The sequence below is a fragment of the Bombina bombina genome, chromosome 4 (genome assembly GCF_027579735.1).
Source record: "Bombina bombina isolate aBomBom1 chromosome 4, aBomBom1.pri, whole genome shotgun sequence".
NCBI classification, from domain to species: domain Eukaryota; kingdom Metazoa; phylum Chordata; class Amphibia; order Anura; family Bombinatoridae; genus Bombina; species Bombina bombina.
This window is the reverse complement of record NC_069502.1, coordinates 207,102,479-207,116,035: the sequence shown is the minus strand read 5'-3', so window position 1 is coordinate 207,116,035 and position 13,557 is coordinate 207,102,479. Positions and strand designations below refer to the sequence as shown.

At 43.2% G+C, this 13,557-nt stretch overlaps 1 protein-coding gene across 2 annotated transcripts in view; it reads right to left on the bottom strand.

The window, feature by feature from the left end:
• NCK1 (NCK adaptor protein 1) overlaps window positions 1-5,183 on the bottom strand; it is a 247,769-nt gene extending 242,586 nt beyond the window's left edge. For both annotated transcript variants that reach the window (XR_008401969.1, XM_053709755.1), the window contains exon 1: window positions 5,088-5,183. The gene's annotated coding sequence lies outside the window, so the exon portion shown is untranslated. The remainder of the gene's footprint in view (window positions 1-5,087) is intronic.
• Window positions 5,184-13,557: the final 8,374 nt, after the last annotated feature.

Below are 13,557 nucleotides of genomic sequence, written 5' to 3'. Positions count from 1 at the left end.
CTCTTGGCTAAGACTAGGCATTCAATCTCCATGCAGTCAGCCAAAGAAAATAGAGTATTCTGACGTCAAAATAGACCTTGAACTAGCAGATCCTTGCGACAAGGTAACTTCCACGGCAGATATGACGACATCACCACTAGATCCGCAAACCACGTCCTCCGCGGCCACGATGGAGTAATCAGAACGGCCGAAGCTTGCTCCTGCTTGATGCAGGCTACTATACAAGGTATAAGAGGCAACAGTGGAAATATGTAGATTAGGTTGAAGTTCTAGGGTAACACCAAGGCATCTATCTGTTCCGCCTAGGGATCCCTGGATCGCGACCCGTATCTGGGTAGCTTGCAATTGAGTCTGGACGCCATGAGATCTATTTCCGGAGTCCCCCATCTGCTGCAGATCTCCGCAAATATCTCGGGTGGAGAGACCATTCCAATAGATGAAACATCTGTCTGCTCAGAAAATTTGCTTCCCAGTTGTCCACACGTAATGTGGATCGCAGAGCGAACAATTGTGAGTCTCTGCCCATTCCAGAATCCGAGATACTGCCCTCAATGCTAGGGAGCTTATCATCCCCCCTGGTGGTTTATGTAAGCCACCGAGGTGTGAGACTCGCATCCGTTGAGAGAGATATCTGTTAGGACAAATCTGAATGATTGCCGTTCCATTGTCTTAACATGCACAGCTGCAGAAGTCTGAGATGAAACCTGGCGAATTGAATGACATCTATGCTGGATACCATGAGCCCGATTACCTCCATACACTTGGCCACAGATGTCCAGGAGGATGTCTGCAGTGCTAGACAGTTGGGCGCAAGCTTGCAACTTCTCTGATCTGTCAGAAATATCTTCATCGCCAAAGAATCTAGTATCGTAACCAGGAACTCCACCCTGTTGCTGGGGACCAATGAACTCTTTACTTTGTTTATCTTCCACCTGTGGGATCAAAGTAGAAGGAGGAGAGCTCTTGAGTGATCCTCTGCCAGACTGTAGGATGGAGCCTGGACCAGGATATCGTCCAGATACGGAGCCACAGCAATCCCTTTGGCTCTTGCAACTGTGAGAAGAGCTCTGAAAACTTTTGTAAAGACTCTTGGGGTCGTCGCCAGACCAAAACGTTAGGGCCACAAACTGGAAGTGCTGGTCCAGGAAGGCGAACCTTAGAAATTTGAAGTGATCCTTGTGGATTGGAACATGAAGGTAAGCATCCTTCAGGTCTATCGTAATCATGAATTGCCACTCTTGAACCAGAGGCAAAATTGACCTTTCTGCCGAAGGAACTGGGACGATTACCCTGAGAGATCCCTCACACATCCCAGGAAGGCGTCTCTCTTCTCTTGTTTTAAAGAGAAATTTGACAGGAGGAACCTGCCTCTGGGCGGATACGATTTGAAACCTATCCTGTACCCCTGGGCGACGACCTCCAGGACCAAAGGGTCTAAAACGTCACCCCTCCAGGCCCCTGCAAAAAGAGATAGTCTGTCCCCTACCTGGTCCAAAGACAGGTCGGGGCCGCCTCTTCATGCCGACTGACTCAGCGGGCTTTTTGTTCTGCTTAGACTTATTCTAAGAGTTTGCTGGCTTCTAAGATCCCTTGGATTGCTCAGATTTTGCGGAAAGGCTGCTGGCGCTGAGATTGGTCTGCACGAAAGGGACGAAAAGTAGATCCCTTAGGTTTGACCTTCTTATCCTGAGGTAAGAAGGCGCCCTTGCCAACCGTGACTGTAGATATGAGAGAATCCAGGCCCAGGTCAAACAAAACCTTCCATTTGAATGGTAGGGAAAGCAAGCGAGACTTAGACGTCATGTCAGCAGACCACGATTTTAGCCACAGAGCCCTGCGAGCTAAAACAGAAGACCCTAACGTCTTAGCATTCAGGCGAATAATCTGCATGTTAGCATCCCAAATGAACAAATGCGCTACCCTTAAGGCTTTGATTCGATCCAAAATCTCCTTGAGGGGGGTTTCCACTTCCACCACTGCTGAAAGTACATCACACCAATAGGTAGCCGCACCAGCCACCACAGCGACAGCCGCCGCCGGTTGGAAAACGAACCCCGTCAGTTGGAACATCTTCCGCCATTTGGACTACATCTTTTCATGGGTTCCTTAAAAGAGGAGCTATCCTCGAGCAGAATGGTCGTTCTCTTAGCGAGAGTGGAGATGGCACTATCCACATTAGGGACAGTTCCCCACAGTTCAAGCTGTGCATCCGGAATGGGGGAAAGCTTCTTAAAAGAAGACGAGGGAGAAAAGGGCGAACCTAGTTTCTCCCATTCACTTTTAATGTTCGTCATTTTGATAGGCACCAGAAGGCCTGGGGTACTACCCTGTCCTCAAACCCTATCCAATTTAAGGATCGAAGGTTCCTCCGGTAGCTTCAGTTCCAGAACCTCCAGCGTAGCAAGCACTTCCTTTAGCAGGAAACGCAAATGCTCCATCTTAAATTTGAAAATCTGGTTCCTCCGCAGACGGAGACCTAAAGGTAGCCGATTCGGCTCAGAAGCGGCCTCCTTCGATAAGTCGGAGTTGCCCTCCTTAGCGGATAATCTGTCAGATATCCAGCGGAGTCAAAGACCCCTGAGGCAGATAGCAGTGCCGTACCTTCAGCTTGCGCTTAGGACAAGGCATCGCATTTATGGCCGCAGAAACCGCCGTTTTGCAACTGATCAGTCTGGAGGACAAAGGGCCCCTCCCACGGGAGGATTAGTAGTGCCCTGGGGAACGGTTTGTGTAATCAGAGATGGTTTTAGGGAACACAACTCACAGGACGGAGAACCCTCAGAGGTGGACGGCTCAGTTGTACTAAATACTTTATTCTTTTTAGTAATAGTAATATTGTCATAACATGTGGAACAGAGCTGTAACGGCGGTTCCACCGGAACCTCCTCACAGTATACAGAGTTAGTAGTTTTAGATAAGGAAGGAGTATCCTCCAACATAGAGTCCCTCCATAGCTTGCGCCTTTATTACGGACTTGATTATAAAGTAAATAGCACCTTTATATCCCAATGGCCGGGGCACTCACCACCTCCTATGACCAGGACAACAAGAAACAGCTTTAGTCTCCTCCGAACACAGGTTGAGAAAGCGGAAGTTACTGATGCGACACCCGGTCACATGGAGTACCATGCAGGACCGCCCCAGAACTAAGAGAAAAACGCACCAAAAAAGGCCCGCCTCAATCTCTCTAACTGTTCCACACTGACAGAGCCTCATCTCACACAAGTGCAGCAAAAAACACAAACATTATCATGTATATTAAAATCCCCCCTGTTCTACAACCCCCTTCTGAGGGCATTACCCTAGATTCTATACAGATCAAAGTAGTCACATTGTGACCCTGTCATCTTGCGTTATCACATATGTATATAATGAAACAATCATACCAGAATCAATGCCGTGGAACAGGAAAATGGCCCTTCAAGTGTGACAGGTTAGTAGCGTCGCTCCTGACATGGACTTTAGAGAATAAAAGCAGGCAGCGAAACTCGTCAATGCTGATTGCTTAAGGAACTGTTAATATGAGTCGGGATGGTTTTGCAGAACTCCCTCTGCGTTCTCTAACTTTCACCCATGCTCTCACTGAGAGACTGACAGGACTACTTAAAACTATAGTCCCATTGCGAAGAGTACTACCCTCCATAAGAGACTACTCAGAATCTTCCGACACTTCTCTGCCAACCTCCTGTGACGAAAGGCAAATAATGACTGGGGGATGAGGGAATTGGGGGAGGTATTTAAGCCTTTGGCTGGGGTGTCTTTGCCTCCTCCTGGTGGCCAGGTTCTTAATTCCCACAAATGATGAATGAAGCAGTGGACTCTCCTCCCCTTTAGATGGAAATCCCTTTAATACCTCAAAAACAAACATTTGAATTGCAGCCAATGAAAATCAAGAAAGGTGTTTTTAAGGAGACAATACGTCTTTATAAAGCCTTCGGGTGAAACGCGCTGAACGACATTATGCAAGAACCCATATTGGATTACTATCTGTTTTTATCAATTGCGGATTACAGTGAGCTCAAAGAACTATTATACTCTTTGGATAAACGTTCTTTATTCAAATAAAGTGTGGTAACAAAACTCCTGTGTGTGGATGATCTCATACTAAGTATCAGCTTTTTATTCAGAGAAAGCACAGGAACAATATCTACCCGTGTATGAAACATTGTGTCAATACTGCTGAGGTATTGTATTGAAATATTCAACACATTACACTGTATTGGTAAGGAGGTAAGGGAATTCCCTATCATGTAAGGTATTAATCCAGGCAAATACTACATGAAGATACACCTCCTTTACTTACACACATTGGGATTCACGGCATGCGAGAAGCACAGGTAAAATTAGAAATTTTCGATACCATACTATAATCGTGTTACATACAGAATACTCTGTAAAGTTACGTTCAACAACTAAATAAGTGTGCCCACACTCTTTGTGCTCCGAGGGAAGATATACAGATTCTTAGTTTGGTTTATAATATCAAATAAATACCATTTGGTGCTATTATGGCCAATTGTTTTATATAAGAATTATTGGTTTACACCTTGGTTTACTCATTTTAATATTTTATGGACAGTCATAGGTCATTTGTGTATATTGTCTTTTATTTGTATTAAAATTACTTTTAACATTTTTTTTAATCGAGGAAAACCTTTTTATATACTAAAAACTCTATTTTTTAATTTTATATGTATTACTCCAGACTCTCAGGCACTAGTATACTTTTTATCTCTAGAGCAGAAGTATGAGCAATACGAAAAGAAAGAGGAGGTTTCCAAAAAGGAAGAGGAGGTTTCCAAAAAGGAAGGGGGGGGGGGTTCCAAAAAGGAAGGGGGGGTTTCCAAAAAGGTAGGGGGGTGGGTTTCTGGAAGTCTACCTAAAAAACAATACCATTTATCCAACTAGTTACAAACATGAAAGTGAATGAGAAAAATTACACTTACAATTTCAGACAGCATTGCCTAACAGTTTGTGCCCCTGCATGCATGGCAAAATATCCTGGCACAAAAAGTAATTTAAAAAAAAAAAAAAAAGAATATAAAGACCTGGTAAGTTATCAACAAAACTATTTTAAAAGATCTTACCTTCGCCACATCAAACCTTCTAATCTTTAAGATACTAAGGGCCACCTGGAAAAAAAACAAAGAAATATAATTTAACAGGTACAATCTAGAAGTATAGGCTTATTTAAAAGGACAAAAATAGTTAAAATTTAAATGCACTTCAGTTTGGAAATTAACCATATTTATATTATATTGCAGAGGGCCCAGAGGCAGAACTTTTCTCCCTTTCTGCAATTATTTTTTTTTTTTTTTTTAAGCGAAAACCTTCCTAGAGGTAATTTTGAAATAAAATAAAATTTTAAATTCGATAGCTACACTAAATCCCCAGCTAAATTGCAATGTATTGACTCACTGGAAAGTAAAGCAATTTTTTTTCAGGTTGCTTAATATAGTGCTGCAGTTGAAAACGGAATTGCAAATTTGCTGCTGACCAAAAAAAAATTGAATGTATGCTTACCTGATAAATTTCTGTCTTTGTGGATATGGATAGTCCACAACATCATTCAATTAGTAGTGGGAATATCACTCGTGGCCAGCAGGAGGAGGCAAAGAGCACCACAGCAAAGCTGTTAAGTGTCACTCCCCTACCCATAATCCCCAGTCATTCGACCGAAGGGAAATGGAAAAAGAACACCAAAGGTGTAGAGGTGCCTGAGGTATAGTAAAAAAAAAAAATAACTGTCTTAATAAAGGGTGGGGTTGTGACCTCTCCATATCTGGAAATAAATTTATCAGGTATGCATACATTTTGTTTTCTTTCCTAAGATGTGGAGAGTCCACAACGTCATTCAATTACTAGTGGAAACCAATACCTAAGCTGGAGGAAACAGAATGAACAGGGAGGGAGAACAAGATAGGCAGACATAAATAGAAGGCACCACCGTTTGAAGTACCTTTCTCCCAAAAGAGGCCTCAGCCAAGGCAAAAGTATCAAATTTGGAAACATTTTAAAGAGTATGCAGAGGTCCAAGTTGCAGCCTTGCAAAGCTGTTCCACAGAAGCTTCATCTTTGAAAGCCCAAGAAGAGAAGACAGCCCTAGTGGAATGAGCTGTAATTTTCTCAGGAGGCTGCTGTCCAGCAGTCTCATAAGCCAAACGAATCATACTTTTCAACCAGAGTGAAAGAGAAGTAGAAGTAGCCTTCTGACCCTTACGCTTATCCACATAAAAGGTAAGGCGAATCACACTGCAAAGCTGAGAGTTCCGAAACTCTCTGAGCAGAAGAGATAGCAATAGAACAAAAGCTTCCAAGATAGCTACTTAAAATCTATGGAATGCATTGGCTCAAACAGAGCCTGCTGCAAAACTTTAAGAACAAGATTAAGGCTTCAAGGAGGAGCAACAGGTTTGAACACAGGGCTGATTCTGACCAGGGCCTGACAAAAAGATTGAACATCTGGCACATCCACCAGATGCTTGTGTATCAAATCTGACCTTTCAGAGAACTGACTGACAACCCTTTCTCCAGACCTTCCTGGAGAAAGAGACAAAATTCTAGGAATCCTGACCCTATTCCAAGAGTAGCCCTTAGATTCACACCAATAAAGGTATTTACGCCATACCTTACGGTAAATTTTTCGAGTAACAGGCTTGCAAGCCTGGATCATGGTCTCAATGACCGACTCAGAAAATCCACACAGACAGAACTAAATGTTCAATCTCCAAGCAGTCCGCTTCAAAGAAACGAGATTTGGATGGAGGAATGGACCCCGAGTTAGAAGGTCCTTCATCAGAGGCAACCTCCAAGGCGGCTAAGACGACATCTTCACTAGGTCTGCATAGCAGAACCTGAGACCATGCAGGAGCTATTAGAATTACAGATGCTCTCTCTTGTTTGATATGAGCAATAACTTGTGGAAGGAACGCAAATGGAGAAAACAGGTATGCTAGACCGAAATCCCAAGGAACCGCCAGAGCATCTATCAGAGGCCTGAGGATCTCTCGACCTTAAACCGTACCTTGGAAGCTTGGCGTTCTGCTGAAACGACATCAGATCAACTCTGGTACCCCCCATTTGAGAGATAACTTGGAGAACACCTCTGGATGGAGAGCCCACTCCCCGGGATAAAATGTCTGTCTGCTCAGGAAATCCGCTTCCCAGTTGTCCACTCCAGGAATGTGGATGGCAGACAACAATTGTGAGCTTCCGCCCAATGAAAAATCCATGCCACCTCCTTCATGGCTAAGGAACTCAGAGTTCCTCCCTGGTGGTTGATGTAAGCTACTGAGGTGATGTTGTCTGACTGAAGGACAATTAAGGCCAAGCTATCAGAGCATTGTAAATCGCTGTCAACTCCAAGATGTTTATGGGGAGAGCAGACACCTCCCGAAGTCCATAGTCCCTGCGCCTTTAGCAGGCTGGCGTCCGTTGTCACTATCACCCAGGAAGGTCTCCGGAAGCATGTGCCCTGACCGGAAGCATGTGCCCTGAGACAGATAGTTCTGAGAAAGCCACCACGGGAGAGAGTCTCTTGTCTACTGGTCTAGATCTATCCTCTGAGACAGATCGAATGGTCTCCATTCCATTGTCTGAGCATGCATAATTGCAGAGCTCTCAAATGGAATCGAGCAAAGGGAATGATGTCCATGGAAGCGACCATCAGACCTCCATACATTGAGCCAGTTATGGCCGAACAGTAAACTGAAGAGGGGCAAGAGGAGAGAATTTTTGATTTTTTGACCTCAATAAGAATAATTTTCATAGATAGGGAATCTATTATGGTCCCTAAGAAAACCACCCTTGTTGCTGGAACAAGGGAACGCTTTTCCAGATTCACTTTACAACAGTAGGAACGTATAAAAGACAATAAGGTCTCTGTATGAGAGTTTGCTTGTTGGAAAGATGGCACCTGAACCAATATGTCAAAGTATGGCGCCGCTGCAATTCCCACAGACCTGATCACTGCCAAGAGAGGCCCCAGAACCTTTAAGAAAATTCTGGGAGCTGTGGCAAGGCCAAACGGAAGAGCCACTGACTGAAAATGTTTGTCTAGAAAGGCGGATCTCAGGACCAAAGGAAGAATGGAATGAATGGTTTCCTGAGAAACTTGTAGAGGCACTTTAGGTCTAAAATGGGTTGAAAAGTACCCTCTTTTTTGGGAACCACAAACATATTTGAATAGAATCCTAGACCCTGTTCCCTTACCGGAACTGGAATAATCACTCCCAGGGAGGAAAGGTCCTGAACGCAGGTCAAGAATGTTTCTTTTTTTACCTGGTCTGTAGATAATCTTGAGAGGTGGAATCTGCCCCTGGGAAGGAAAAGTTTTGAATTCTATTTTGTAACCCTGAGATACTATATCCACAGCTCAAGGATCTGGGACATCCTGTCTCCACGCTTGACAAAACATGGAAAGTCTGCCACCCCATTCGATCCGAGCACGGACCAGGGGCCAACCCTTCATGCTGACTTAGACTTAGCTGAGGGTTTCTTTGATTACTTACCCTTATTCCAAGGCTGATTGGGCTTCCAAGAAGACTTGGACTGCTCCTGCTTGGAAGAGGGAGAGGAAGACTTTTGTCCTTTGAAGTTACGAAAGGAACGAAAATTACTTTGACGTCCTATGAGTCTGTTCTACTTGTCTTGCGGTATAAAAGACCCTTCAGAAATTATTTCTGCCAGACCAGGTACGAACAAGGTCTTCCCCTTGTAAGGAAGCACCAGAAGATTGGACTTGGAGGTAACATCAGCGGACCAGAATTTTAGCCACAATGCCCTGTGGGCTAGGACAGTGAAGCCAGACATCTTGGCTCCCAGTCTAATAACTTGCATGTTAGCATCAGAAATAAAAGTATTGGCTAGTTTGAGAGCCTTAATCCTATCTTGTATTTCCTCCAACAGAGTCTCTACTAAAATTGATTCAGACAAGGCATCATACCAATAAGATGCCGCACTTTCTACTGTGGCAATACAAACTGCAGGTTGCCATTGAAGACCTTGATGAACATACATCTTCAAATAAGCTTCCAGCTTTTTGTCCATGGGATCCTTAAAGGAGCAGCTATCCTCTATAGGGATTGTAGTTCTCTTAGCCAGAGTAGAAATAGCCCCTTCTACTTTAGGCACCATGCGTCAAGAATCGTTAGTGGAGTCAGCAACAGTCAACATGTTTTTAAATACGGGAGACAGGGAGAAAGGAATCCCTGGCTTCTCCTATTCCTGTGAAAAATCTCAGTCACACGGTCTGGGACAGGAAAAACTTCCACAGAGGAAGGAACATAGTATTTATTAAGTTTACTAAACTTCTTAGGGTTGACAATGACAGAAGTATCGGAGTCATCCAAAGTAGCTAATACCTCCTTTAACAGTACACAAAGGTGTTCATTTGATACTGAAGAAGTAAACTTCATATTTAAGCTTGAAGGAATAATACTGTCCGAATCTGAGATTTCACCCTCAGAGGCTACCGGTGTATCCTCCTCATCAGACTTATGAGGGAGGGCAACCTGCGTAGCAGTAGGTTGAACAGAAAACTTACTATCTGAATGTCTTATTTTCCTCTTGTGTTTTCCCAGCATAGGAAAAGCCTAATGCCGCAGATTCCGCAGAAGATACCTGTGCAGCAAATTCTGCAGGCAAAAACTCCTCCAGGAGGCTAAGAGGAACTGCAGGGCACTGTTTGTGACACCATAGAGGCTTGGGACGTTTGAGGAGAAAGCTGTGGCATTGACTGAACAACATCATCCTGAGAGACATTGGGCTCAGAGGGCAACACTTCATCTTTAAATTGAAGTGTTCTTGCTAGGCATGCAGCACAGAATTGCATAGGCAAAACAATTTGTGCCTCTAGGCATAACAAGGCATTTGTCAAAAAAAACACAGTCCGGGTCCATGTCACTAAATAAGAAATTCTCCAAAATTTTTTTAAATACACTCTCACTTTAAGAAATTTTAATACCCCAATTTGGCTGCCAGAAGTCTCTAAAACGATCGTATAGTAGATCGACACTAAAGAGACTGAAATTCAACGACGCCACTCCACAAATATCCGACAGCAGAGAGAAGTCACATGGCCGGCAGAGAGAGGAAACTATGCAGCAAGTAAAAGGTGCGAGTTACCCTCTGCCTACAACATAAGATGCAAGTAGCTAAAGCTGGTTTCAAACTCAAGCAGTTTGTCAGTTAACCTGTTCTAGCTAAGCAAGCAAAGAAAACCAACTACCAAATTTTAAGTTTATAAATAAATCCCTGTATAAAACATAAGCCACGCACACACTAATAAAGTATTTCAACAAAATTAGCCCAAAGAGAAAAAACGTCCCAATAAAGGGAAGATTAACCCCTAGTCTCAACATACATAATGTGCCTGCCATCTGCCAAAGAAAATCCTGTATAAAGGATTTTAAAAATGTCCCCATCTACTGCATTTGCATATTCTTCTGAAGTGCAAGTGTCAGGGTTTTTTCCCTGTTGTGTTTGCCATGTGCTGCTGGCAGCCATTTTACTCACCTCTCTTCCCGACTATGGTGCATTGTGAGGGATACTGCTCATTTCCTGCACTTCCTTTTATGGCCAGACTGGTGTGCATCATCCATGTGAGACAGGATGCAGTCTCAGAATTGTGATGTCATCACTTATTTAAAGGGCCTCTGTCCAGTATGCTTTGCCTTTGCGTTGTCTCAGACCTATTTGTGAGAATTCCTGTGTATTACCTGGCTGCCTGACGTCCTTACTGGTTCCTGATCCCTGGCTTGTTTCTGACTCTGCTGTTTTCCTTGTTCCTGATTCCGGCTCGTCTGACTATTCGCTTTGGCTCTTGACTCGGCTTGTCTGACTACCAGCTCTGGTTTTGACTCCTGGCTTGTTATTTGACTTGTGGACTTTTTATTATTATTTGCTATTAATAAAGGTGTGATTATTTTTGCACTTCTCATCTCAGTCTGATTCCTGGCACCCTGACAGCAAGTCTCCAAGACCTATAAGACAAAAGCACCTACCTGCAGTCTAGCTGTCCGGCAGGAAGACAGCTTACAAGGCGTGAAAGGACACATACTCCTTACAGAGACCTGTAGAAAAAGAAAGAACAGAGTAACCAACTCTAGCTTTCTGTACCATGGGCAGCAAAGTGTTAGGAAACAAAGCAAGGACTACCTCACAACTGCCACAACTACTCTACTGAAGAGATTGACGTGGACTTGGCTAAACCAAAATCCTTGCTTGCAGGAAAAAGTACCCGAAAAAGGAATTGATTTCTTCAGACACCAAACTTCACCTCCTCCATTGACAGAAGCAAAGAGAATTACTGGAGATTATGGGTAGGGGAGTAACACTTAACAGCTTTACTGTGCTGCTCTTTACCTCCTCCTGCTGGCCAGGAGTGATATTCCCACTAGTAATTGAATGACGTTGTGGACTCTCCATATCTTAGGAAAGAAAGTCTCTAATAAATGTGCTTCCTTTTTTCATTTGGTGTAACATCACAAGGTAGAAATGTAGTAATAAAAAAAAAGGTGGCAGTCAAAAAAATGCACTGCTGCTTTGCAGCACTACTCCGTATTTGACAGTTCTCTTCAAACAGCACTTTGCTCTGGATGCACTCTGTTAAAAAAAAAACTACACAGTGCAGCCAAGAGTACACCACTGTTTGAAGAAAGCAGTCTAATGATGAGAAGTGCTGCAAAGTGAAATTGGTAACTGTGCTGCATGTGTCCCATTCTTTCTGCAGACATGCTGCATTTTCTGTGATGACCTCTCTGATCACAGCATGTTCTGCCTTGGGGGCAGAGTTCTTTCTCTCTCTCTACATACATATACACAGTGAGTGGATATAAAAAGTCTACACAACCCTGTTAAAATTTCAGGTTTCTGTGATGTAAAAAAATGAGACAAAGATAAATCATTTCAGAACTTTTTCCACCTTTAATGTGATCTATAAACTGTACAACTCAATTGAAAAACAAACTGAAATCTTTTAGGTAAAGGGAAATAAAAATAAACTATAATAATATGGTTGCATAAGTGTTAACACCCTTTTATAACTGGGGATGTAGCTGTGCTCAGAATTAAATAGGAGTCAGTACACACCTGTCATCATTTAAAGTGCCTCTGATTAACCCCAAATAAAGTTCAGCTGTTCTAGTAGGTCTTTCCTGATTTTTTGTTAGTCACATCCTACAGCAAAAGCCATGGACCCCAGAGAGCCTCTAAAGCATCACAGGGATCTCATTGTTAAAAGGTATCAGTCAGGAGAAGGGTACAAAAGAATTTCCAAGGCATTAGATATACCATGGAACACAGTGAAGACAGTCTTCAAGTGAAGAAAAACATAATTTATGCTTACCTGATAAATTCCTTTCTTCTGTAGTGTGATCAGTCCACGGGTCATCATTACTTCTGGGATATTACTCCTCCCCAACAGGAAGTGCAAGAGGATTCACCCAGCAGAGCTGCATATAGCTCCTCCCCTCTACGTCACTCCCAGTCATTCGACCAAGGACCAACGAGAAAGGAAAAGCCAAGGGTGAAGTGGTGACTGGAGTATAAATTAAAAAATATTTACCTGCCTTAAAAACAGGGCGGGCCGTGGACTGATCACACTACAGAAGAAAGGAATTTATCAGGTAAGCATAAATTATGTTTTCTTCTGTTAAGTGTGATCAGTCCACGGGTCATCATTACTTCTGGGATACCAATACCAAAGCAAAAGTACACGGATGACGGGAGGGATAGGCAGGCTCTTTATACAGAAGGAACCACTGCCTGAAGAACCTTTCTCCCAAAAATAGCCTCCGATGAAGCAAAAGTGTCAAATTTGTAAAATTTGGAAAAAGTATGAAGCGAAGACCAAGTTGCAGCCTTGCAAATCTGTTCAACAGAGGCCTCATTCTTGAAGGCCCAAGTGGAAGCCACAGCTCTAGTAGAATGAGCTGTAATTCTTTCAGGAGGCTGCTGTCCAGCAGTCTCATAAGCTAAACGAATTATGCTACGAAGCCAAAAAGAAAGAGAGGTAGCGGAAGCTTTTTGACCTCTCCTCTGCCCAGAGTAAATGACAAACAGAGAAGACGTTTGTCGAAATTCCTTAGTTGCCTGTAAGTAAAATTTTAGAGCACGGACTACATCCAGGTTGTGCAGTAGACGTTCCTTCTTCGAAGAAGGATTTGGGCATAAAGAAGGAACAACAATCTCTTGATTGATATTCCTGTTAGTAACTACCTTAGGTAAGAACCCAGGTTTAGTACGCAGGACTACCTTATCCGAATGAAAAATCAAATAAGGAGAATCACAATGTAAGGCTGATAATTCAGAGACTCTTCGAGCCGAGGAAATAGCCATTAAAAATAGAACTTTCCAAGATAACAACTTTATATCAATGGAATGAAGGGGTTCAAACGGAACGCCCTGTAAAACATTAAGAACAAGGTTTAAACTCCATGGTGGAGCAACAGTTTTAAACACAGGCTTAATCCTGGCCAAAGCCTGACAAAAAGCCTGGACGTCAGGAACTTCTGACAGACGTTTGTGTAACAGAATGGACAGAGCTGAGATCTGTCC